We start from the raw sequence: 10,822 nt of genomic DNA, 5'->3' as shown, positions 1-10,822 counted from the left end.
TCTAAACCAACATTACACCAGACCGCACCTCACGATCTCTAAATAATAATTCCTATTATTTCAGTGCAGCATTGATTTTTGTAAATTCAAGTCGAGAAAATTCCAATTGATTTCAGGTTTATCTCTTTAGAACTTTTATATAATGAGATGTTCTAGCAATATTTGACTTCAGGGTTGATATTCTAGAATTTCAATCGAGATGCTCTTGAGGTCAATTGATTTCAGTATTTCCTCCCGCACGTTTTCGTAGACAGATGACCTACTGTTGTATGACTCCAAAGTTGTTTTACTAAATTCTAGAGAAATGTCCTGAGGTCAATTGATTTCAGTATTTCCTCCCGCACGTTTACGCAAACAGATGCACTATTCCTCCTTTGACTGCAAAGATGATTTTCGTTAATTCAACAGGAGATAAGATTCCAGTCGGTTTATAGCAATCACCGTCTATCGTCCATATAAGCAGGGTGTGGCTAGGCGTTGTCGGCTTTTATTCAAGTTCAATTTAAAATTATTCGAATACGAATGATATTGAAAATTGAATTAGCCAAATTGAATAATTTTGCATTTAAAAAATATCTTTCCAATTACGGAAAGCTCTTTAAGAGCTGTATCGATCTGTTGAGTATAAAGCTGAGAGCCGAGAGGGGAAAAGCCCGGCCGTCTGGACCAAGTTCAAAGCTCAAAATCCGAACGTTTATTTTTTTTTGCGTTTACGTCGAAACGATTTTGTACCTCAATTTTCTGCCGTTTAATCCGTAAACCTGGGCTTATAAGACGGTGGTTTATTGCGACATTTGGAAAGCCAATTGTTGGCCGATAATGCTCGGTCGGCGGCGAACTAATCCCGGCTTATATCCCAGACGGTTTCAGCATCGTCGGCCGATGGGGGTCGATCGGGTCACATTTACCAGCAATTAACAACACCCCAAATCCAACTTGCTCTTCTCTTTTTAAATTCTGTAATTAAAAAAGAAAATCGGCATTCTAAAAATGCAAAAATTGATTAAGAAAAGCCTATCAAAATTCTAAAAATACTATAATTTTGATATTTTTTAAATAATTTCTTAAGTTAGGAGGTTCATAGTTGGTTTTTAAACGTTTGTGAAAGTCCGCCCGTGGATAAAAACATCTTTTGCGTCTCGAAAGTTTCTATAGAAGCTCTCTACGTACTGGCCGTCCTTCAAGTAGCATCGGTGGTTCAGTGGTAGAATGCTCGCCTGCCACGCGGGCGGCCCGGGTTCGATTCCCGGCCGATGCAATATTTATATTTTTTCCTCGGTCAAACATTGCAAAATTTTATTTGTTTCTCTTACAACAAATTTTTTTAAAGAGAAAGGAAATAACAACTTCACTTTAAGAGTTGATTTTGGAAACAATGTATCAAACGTCCGAAACAAATTTTATATCAGGCTTGCTTCTTGTAAGTCTCAAAATAAGTTCAGTATTCGATTTCAAAATTTACATCAAGTTGTCTTAAAAAACAACAGATTTTTAACATTAGCACTTTTATTCGGAAATATTATGTCCCATGGTCGACTCAGGATTGATCCACGTAACCTTATTTTCAAAGTACTAGGATCAGTTGCCTTCTGAAGAACTTTGTTTTATCTAAATATGGTCAATTTTAGTTCAGTGATGATTTAGGTAATTTTATTTATAGAGGTGTCCTGCAGTTATTCTACTTCAGGATTAACTTTCATCAAATCAACCATAGATGCCATTAGGTCAATTGATTTTAGGATTTCCTTCTGTAACATCTAAAAAAATGTCCTTTCGTTGTTGGACTTGGTTGAATTTTGTTAATTCGACTCGATTGAATAACCCCTTGAGGTCAATTTATTTTATGATACCCTCCCACAACTTTATCTTAAAAAATGTTTTCATTATTTGACTCAATAAATTCATTTCAGCATTTTCTCTCGTAACTTTATCAAATCAATCTCAAAGAAATGGGACGTTATTGGACCACTTTGTATTTTGTAAATTCAATTCGAGGGAAGATGCCTTCAAATCAATTAATTTATTGGTCGCATTAACTTGACATGACACACAATAATCTGATTTTTGAAGAAGAATGAAAAAATGAAATTTTCAGCTTAATATTAATGGATTTCTGTAATTATTTCATGAAAATTTATATCACTGTCGTGAGATCAATTGACCTCGGTGATGAATTTTCATAAATTTAAAAAAGGTACCATTAGGTCAATTGATTACAGGATTTTCTTTCCGTACATTTTAGATAAAGAGATGTCTTTCCGTTTCTTTCCAGTTCTCAGTTGATTGTTGTCAGTTAAAATCGAGAAGATGTCTTGAGGTCAATTGATCCCAGAATGTTTCTTTTCTGTATCTTTTACTAGAGTCCTATCGTTATTTTATTTCGGGATTGATTTTACTACATTCAAAGCGAGAGGGCACTATTAGGTCAATTGATTTCAAGATTTTATTCCCGTAACTTTTTATTAAAGAGATGTCCTACCGTTATTTAACTTCTGGATTGTGTTCCTGAACTCAAACCGAGAAAAAATAACTTGAAGTCAATTAATTTCAGGATTGTCTACCTGTATCCCTTGTTAAAAAAGATGTCCTACGATTTGATTTGTTGGTTGGATTTTGTGAATTGAATTAAAGATATTTAGGTCAATTGATTTCAGGATTTTCTTTCCATGAGTTTTAGACAAAGATATGTCTAGCCATGGACTTTTCGGTTAATTTTTGCCAGTTAGATGCCCTGAGGTCAATTGATTTCAGGTTTTTCCCTGAACTTTTAGATATACCAATGTCGAATCGTTGTTTGGTTTCTGGGTTGATTTTCTTGTATTCAAACCTAGAAAATATGGAGTGAAGGAGCCATTAGGTTATTTTGTTTCAGCATTTTCTTTTTTGCGTACTGTTAGATAACGAGATGTACTGACATTAACTTCTGGGCTGATTTTTGAACGTTTACTGGAGAAGATGCCCTGAGGTCATTAATTTCAGGATTTTTTCCCTTAACTTTTGGATTATGAAATGTCATACTGTTATTTGAGTGCTGGATTGATTTTTGATAATTAATTCCAGAAGATGCCCTGAGGTCAATTGATTTCAGGATTTTTTCGCTTAACTTTTGTATAATGTAATCTCCTAACGTTATTTTACTACTGGATTGATTTTTGACAATTAATTTGAGAAGATGCTCTGAGGTCAATTGATTTCAGGATGTTTTCGCTTAACGGAAAATGAAATGTCCTACTGTTATTTGGCTGCTGGGTTGATTTTTGATAATTAACTTGAAAAAGTCAATTGATACCATGATTTTTTTTTCTCCCCATAACTTTTGGATAATGAAATGTCCTACTGTAAGAACTACTTACTCTGAGTAGGAACTATCTTTTTAAAAAGGGTTGAGAACATGTTCTGAGGTCAATTGATTCCAGGAATTTTCCCTTAATTCTTTGGAGATTTTTTTTATCTTAACTTTTGGATAATGAAATGTCCTACTGTTCCTTACTTGCTGGGTTGATTTTTGACTGAGAACATATTCTGAGGTCAATTGATTCTAGGAATTTTCCCTTAATTTTGTGGATTTTTTTAATCTTAACTTTTGGATAATGAAATATCCTACTGTTCCTTACTTGCTGGGTTGATTTTTGACGGAGAAGATGTTCTGAGGTCAATTGATTTCAGGATTTTCTTCTATAACATAATCTAAAGGGATGTTCTATCGTTAGTTAATTTCAGGGTAAATTGATCTGAAGAAATATTGTTCTTAGATCCATTGATTTGCATATCATTTTGTCCATGCAGTCGTGTGAATTAGATAAACTGTCTATAGATCTATTGACGTCGGGTTTGATTCTGGGCCATTGAATGAATTGACTTTTTAAAATTTGCCAACAATCTTTAGTACGTTATTTATTAAAATAAAAAATATAGGTAAAATTAGTTTAGTGAAAGGTGGTTTTAAATAACGGTCGTCACGGACTGGCGACCGTCCAGAAATACACGCAATCCAGCGTTTTTGCCGTATTTTTAGACCCCCACGTATTTGTTTATTTGCCCGTGAGCCTTTCTTCATCCGAGATCTGTACCAATTATCGGGAACGATTTTATTTAAATGTATGTGGCTCCTTGGTGCATGAAGCATTGCGCACACGCTGCCCTCCTAACCCAGTTGTCCGGATCAATAAAGTTTCCATTAGACCACCTGTACGCCAATTTCATCCCCGATCCTCATCCCCTTAACAACGTTCACCAGTTTCAGGGTGACCTTCAAGAAAGTCTCGGTATCAAAAAAAGAACCGGCATGAGGTTCTATTCTATAGTCCCTTCTAGCCACAAACACCCTAAAATGGCATCATCCTGATAATACCTTCCGATAGCATTGTTGTAGAATAACAATTAAAATCGATTAGGAAGTTATATTTTAATGAGAAAACAGCTCATTGAACAAGGTTTTAATTGACACCCGGCCTTTGGAGGAAGAACTCACAAATTGGCTGCTAGGGGCTTAAGTCAATTGTCTGCCGTGGATGCCCGCATGGGCTCATTAATGAGGGACGCCTACGCACCGACGCGCACCAAATCCGCCGTGAATGGTGTAAAATCGAACCCAGGAACAGGACGGCAGGATGCTTCGTTTAACTCAGATTTGACTGATTATTTCGGCCGGCACTGGGGAGACAACGACGGATTGTCTCGTTCGCTCGAGTGGTTTCAATCACACAAAACTATATTTATCCATTTACCAATTTAACGTCCGTTCCATTTTACGCAATCTGAGGATTTATACAATAATCACTTTATTACAAACTTTCCATATAAATAATTGGTTTTGACGGGGAATAAGAAAAAGGCAAAGAGGCACAGACTACTTTATACATTTTACGTAGATAGATAGGGTAGTAAGAAAGAACGAAAGAGATTTGATTTGATAAACGATTTATTTTTAAAAGTCACGCAGAGTTAGGTCAATTTGACCTTTCTTAAACTCAACGAGAAACAAATTTTTTACAATTTGAAGTTACATACACCCACTTAAAACGATCAAATGTATACAGGCTTTTCGGCTACTCTTCTTACAAACTTTCCCTGTAGATTCTACATTCAAAATATAACCAAAAAAACCTAATTGACTATCGTTCGAATCAGAATAGTTTCGGAGTTATTCCACTTTTTCTGATTTTTTAAGATTTCACGACCTTGCTTCAAATAAACAATGATAATTCCAAAACTACAAGGTATTCTACAAATCTGTTGATATCAATGAAAACTACGTTAAATTTCCAATGAGATGTGATCAAACTAAATTGTAAACGTTTGTGAAAAGCGTTTTGTAGCGAGAACTTTGAAAAAAACATTTCAAAGTTGAACAAATTATGGTAATTCTAAGCTATTATTTCCCAGCCTAGAGACCAGCAAACTTCAGCAAACCTACTATTTAATATCCTTTTTTGTGATGCAATTGCTTTTTTAATTCCTTTTTTCAAAGATGACGAAATTGATGAAGGAAAGGAAAAACCGTGGTTGAAGGATTGGTAAGGACAAACAGAAAGAGAGAGGTGTTGTGAAAGTGATGAAGAGAGAGAAATTGTGTCAGATAAACGAACACTGAAACATTTAGACGTTTTAAGATAGGAAGATAGGTAGTGAGTACGAGAGAGAGAGAGAGAGAGAGAGAGAGAGAGAGAGAGAGAGAGGGATAGATAGAAAATGACAGATAGATAAAGAAGAGGGAGTGTGAGAGGGAGGGAGGAATGGAGGGAGGATTAAAGAGATTAGGAGATAAAACGGAGTAAATACGTGGGTTAGAGAGAGGGTGAAGGAGAAAGAGAAAGATAAAAGAGAGTGAATGAGTGAGAAATAAAGATAGAGAAAATAAAAACAAGAGAGATGCAAAGAGAGTGAATGAGTGAGTGAGTGAGTGAGAGAGAGAGAGAGAGAGAGAGAGAGAGAGAGAGAGAGAGAGGGAGGGAGAGAGAGAGTGTGAGAGAGCAAGCGATGTAGTGGAGAAGAGAGTGGAGGAGAAGAGAGAGAGACAGACAGACAGAGTGAGAGAGTTAGAAAAACAGATAGTGAGAGAGAGGGAGAGGAGGAGAGAGAGAAATTGTGCCAGATAAACGAACCCTGAGACGTTTAGACGTTTCAAGGTAGAAAGAAAAAGGCCGAGAGAGAGAAAGAGAGGAGCTGATAAAGTAAATAAGAGAGAGAAATTGTGTCAGAAAAACGAACACTGAAATCCTTAGGAGAGGGGAGAGAGAAAGTGAGAGAGAGAGAGAGAGAGAGAGAGAGAGAGAAAGAGACAAGGAGGGTGAGAGAGTGAGGGGGAGATAGAAAGTGAGAGACAGAGAAAGAGAGAGGGAAGGAGGATGAGAGAAAGAGAGGGGGAGATAGAAAGTGAGAGACAGAGAAAGAGAGAGAGAAGGAGGATGAGAGAAAGAGAGGGGGAGATAGAAAGTGAGAGTCAGAGAAAGAGAGAGGGAAGGAGGATGAGAGAGAGGGGGAGATAGAAAGTGAGAGAGAGAAAGAGAGAGACAGAGAAAGACAGAGATAGAGAGAGATACAGACAGACGGACAGAAAGAGTGAGAGAGACAGACAGACACAGTAAGAGAGTTAGAAAAAGAAAGAGTGAGAGAGAGGAAGAGAGAGTGACAGATTGATTGATTGACTAAACGTTTTATTTAACCACTTAAAGTTAGGTCTCTTGGACTTAACAATAAAGTATAAGACATAGAGGAAGGGAGTAAAATTGAGTCTAGTAAACAAACACTAAAATATTTTCACGTTTTTTGGTAGATAGGTAGGTAGATAATTTACTAAATATAGTAGCATTATATTGTATAAATATAATAAATAAAGTAGTTTGTTGATAGAGTGAGAGAAAAAGTTTGAGAAAGGGAGAGATCAAATGTGTATTAAAGAAACTGAATTCGCGAACCACCCATCAAGATGTCATAAGAATTGTATCTCTACTCTGGGCAAGAATTCTGCAATTGGCGTCATGTTAAATTAACATTATCATTAGAGTGGGTAAACGAGCGCAAAAAACTGTACATTAGTCAGCACCAATTAGGAAGAGGGAGAAGAAAATGAGCGATGAGTGTCTCTGTGCGTGTGAGTCGAGTTTTCTGCAAGGCCGGTTCAACTGAAATGGCCGTTTAAACGTTAGAGCTGACAGGCATGAAAAATCTCCTTTACCCGATTAGGATCCACATCTCGTTTCGTCGTTCATATTTTGCTGGTTTTTGTTTTTTTAAATTTGACCGAGAGAATCCTGAAAATTCTCCGGACGACTGACATGTTAAAAACTGGGACTATTCGACCGAGGTAGAGTTTATAGGACTGCAGATAAGATAATTTATGAGGTGAGCGGTTTTGTGTTTTATTTTATTTTCTTCCAACGTTTTTCTCCTTTAAACAGACTACACATGTCAACGAAGAAAATACATGGTTTTTTGTACGAGTTTATTTTGATTTATATACGCGCAATTCCATACATGTATATGCACAATGTATATGTATTAGCCTGTCACTTCTCGCAGTCCATCGTGAATTCCAGCTTTTGTAATTAATACCTCGAGAATCGTCCACCCTGTCCACAGTCCGGGGTTAGAGATAGGTCCGCCAGCTGTAGAATGTACCAAAAGCTAGGTCATTTCGGCACCCAAGGTAATCACTAAATCCATTCACGCTCTCATTCTCTCTTAAATACATATTTACTTACTGACTGCAGGTACCCCTACTCTGGAAATACGCATGTTTCTAAAACTCGGTAAACATCCCATAATGCATCTTCCAAGCAGTCTACTTTCATTCATCTCAAAAGGATTCGAGAAGATCTGCCTGAAAAGGTTAATCCCGAAACTTCTCCAACCTACCCAAGTTGTTTCGCGTTGTGGACATGTCCTCATCCCCAAGCGCAAAGACTACCGTGAAGGGGCTTTTCTTGAAGTGTCACAAGCGTGGGTGATATAAAGGCTTCCTGCACTAATTACCCTTTGTTTCCACCTAACCGAACGATTCTTTAATCCACCAACGAACAGACTACTCCGACTAATCTCCTCTGGGATAGGGATTACCTCAGGGTAGTGTATTTGGACCGATTCTTTATCTCCTCTACAGCGCAACTCACCATCCTTCCATCTTTGGCCGACGACACAATTGTGCTATCTTCTCGTCTCGATCTCACAACTGCTTTGGAGAAGCTCCGGGCACGGGTCGTGAAATTAGCCGAATGGACAAAACACTGGCGTACAAAGCTTAATGAAAGCAAAAGCACACCAATATCATTCATCTTTCGGAGGAAAACCTCGTGCAATATTCCTCAATTATACTCCCATCCCAAAAACAGACTGCTTCCGCTACATTGGGTTCCACCTAGACCCAAGACTAACCTAGAAACAAACCATACGGCTTAAACAACTGACCAACGTTTCTGACTACTCTACTGTGTCATGCAAATCCTAACGTTTCAACAGAAAACAAACTGACACTCTACAAGAACAAATCTGGACGTACTAGGATTGAGGCTGCTGAGCTGCACCTTTGAACATCCAAAGAATACAGTCATACCAATGCAAAGTCCTCTGAATTATAACCGACGTTACCTCTCCAATGACACCATACACAAAGCAAAAAATATTTCCCAAAACATTTTCAACTTTCCACAATAAGCTCTTTTCTCACCTCAATCAAGTTGCCGAATCCTTATCCAATAGGAACCACCCCTACAATCCCACCAGAAGACTGAAGAGAGATGACCTCGCGACCTACTAAACGAGGATTAGTCCTCCCTTTTAGTTGAGAAAACAATGTAATGTGTAAATTCAAATAATTACGTGTTGTAAATAAGCTTACAGATTATAATAAATATGTGAGATTTAAAAAGTTAATTATATACCATTCATTTCGGGTATTGGAGTACATGATATAGCTCCATCATCACTACCCATTATAACTAACCTAATTGCAAGTACTTTGTAGTACTATCACACTACATATTCACGCTAATAAATAAATTAATTAGCTAATAAACCCTCAGAACATTTAGTTACACAATAATATCAGTACTGTATACAATAAAACGACCTTGTTTACTCCAGAAATCGGAGCAGGTACTCACTTCGGTGCACAAAGACGATTCTAATGTCGGGTGGCATTCCTACACGCTCTCTGTATAGAGCCAATTGCACCTTTTAATTAGGTGGGACATCGAGTAACCTTCCTCTAGTGTCTGTGTATTAACCTCCCATGACCGATGAGTTTATTAAATACAAATTCGTCGTTTCTGCACACAAAAAAAGTGATAAACAAAATAAACGGGATTGACTGGATAATCTTGGAGTGTAACGTGTAAGCAATCCTAAAGAACATGTTGTGACCACCTTCCCGGCAAAAACAAAGCGAGATCAGGAGGAAACTAAATTAGATAAGTTTCGGACTCGTGTTAATTACAAAAAGGATTGAAGCTTTTGTAATCTCATCTGATTATATCTACCTCGGTGGTGTAAAAGTTTAGAAACATTGACAGAACTTCTGCCCCCGGAGTAGACGACTTCGATTCGGTTTTTCGGTGAAAATCTAATAATTTAACTAAGCAACTAAAAATAATTGCCTTAATAATTTCCCCCAGTTTGTTGAGTAACATCACACAGAATATATCGCGTTTCGGGGTGTTTTTCGATTTTTCCCTCTTTGCTAGAACGCTAGTTTTAAATCAAGGAGATCCGCAGACCAGGCCGCATGCAATATGTACGCATTTATTTCCCAAACGGGCTCGGCAGGGGAGGCAATTTTCTTGAGAGATCGATTCATCATCTGAAAAACCAGGTCAGCTGAAAGTACAGCTTTGACCTCAGAGGGTGTATTTTGGAGGGTTTGGAATGGTTAAAAAAAATTTCATAAAATTTCAGTAATTCCATTCCTCTTTAATCTCAATAATTGGTATAGTTAATGGACTCTCCCTCTCTCTCTCACTCTCTCTCTCCCTCCCTCCCCTATCTATCCCCATTTTTTATGCCCCCCGCACCGTTGCGTACAGTTCTCTAATTTTTGCCCTAGCATTTATTTTCCGTTCCAGTTTTCCAACCAAGATCGACTGGTAAAAGAATGTTTCGAGTTTTGAAAGTTTCCCCAGTAGATCTTTACGTTGACGACATTCTCCAGGAGCATCGGTGGTTCAGTGGTAGAATGCTCGCCTGCCACGCGGGCGGCCCGGGTTCGATTCCCGGCCGATGCAATATTTATTATTATTTTTGTCAATTTTTTTCTCAAATCATTTCATGATTTTCCCGTAACTTTATCTAAAGAGATGTCCTCTCAGTATTTGAATACAGGATTAATTTTTGTAAAATCAAATTGAGAAAACATGTCCCGAGGTCAATTGATTTCAGGATTTTTCCCGTAAATTTTAGCTAAAGGGATCCCTTACCGTTACTTGGCTTCAGGGATAATTTACGTCCGTTGGATTTTATAAATGGCCAATTTTTGTTAGTGATCATTTCATGTAACTTTATTAAAGAGATCTTCTATAATTATTTAATACAAGGGTTAATTTCTTGAATTCTATTCGAAAGATGCCCTGAAAGTAATTGATTTCAGGATTTACATCCTGAAAGTTTTAGAAAAAGGAATGCCCTATCATTATTTGTGTGCAGGGCTGATTTTCTTGAATTTCAATCGGGAAGAGCCCCTTGAGGTCAATTTAATTCCGAATTTCCTCCCGCAATTTTATGTCCTATAATCAGTATTGATTTCTTTGAATAGTAACAGAGAGAAAATGAACATGATGTAAATTGTTTCGTGATGTCCTCTCGTCACTTTATCAAGAGGGCTGTCCTCTCA

At 37.4% G+C, this 10,822-nt stretch overlaps 2 non-coding genes across 2 annotated transcripts; both read left to right on the top strand.

Annotated features, from left to right (window-relative positions):
- Window positions 1–1,187: 1,187 nt before the first annotated feature.
- Window positions 1,188–1,258, top strand: Trnag-gcc. Its single transcript has one exon. It is a non-coding gene; the product is annotated as a tRNA-Gly (tRNA).
- Window positions 1,259–10,146: 8,888 nt separating this feature from the next.
- On the top strand, window positions 10,147–10,217 carry Trnag-gcc. The gene has a single exon. It is a non-coding gene; the product is annotated as a tRNA-Gly (tRNA).
- The last annotated feature ends 605 nt before the right edge of the window (window positions 10,218–10,822 follow it).

This window comes from Cimex lectularius, unplaced genomic scaffold (genome assembly GCF_000648675.2).
Source record: "Cimex lectularius strain Harlan isolate CLEC.00 unplaced genomic scaffold, Clec_2.1 scaffold39, whole genome shotgun sequence".
Taxonomy (NCBI): Eukaryota; Metazoa; Arthropoda; class Insecta; order Hemiptera; family Cimicidae; genus Cimex; species Cimex lectularius.
This window is presented reverse-complemented; position numbering and strand designations above follow the sequence as displayed.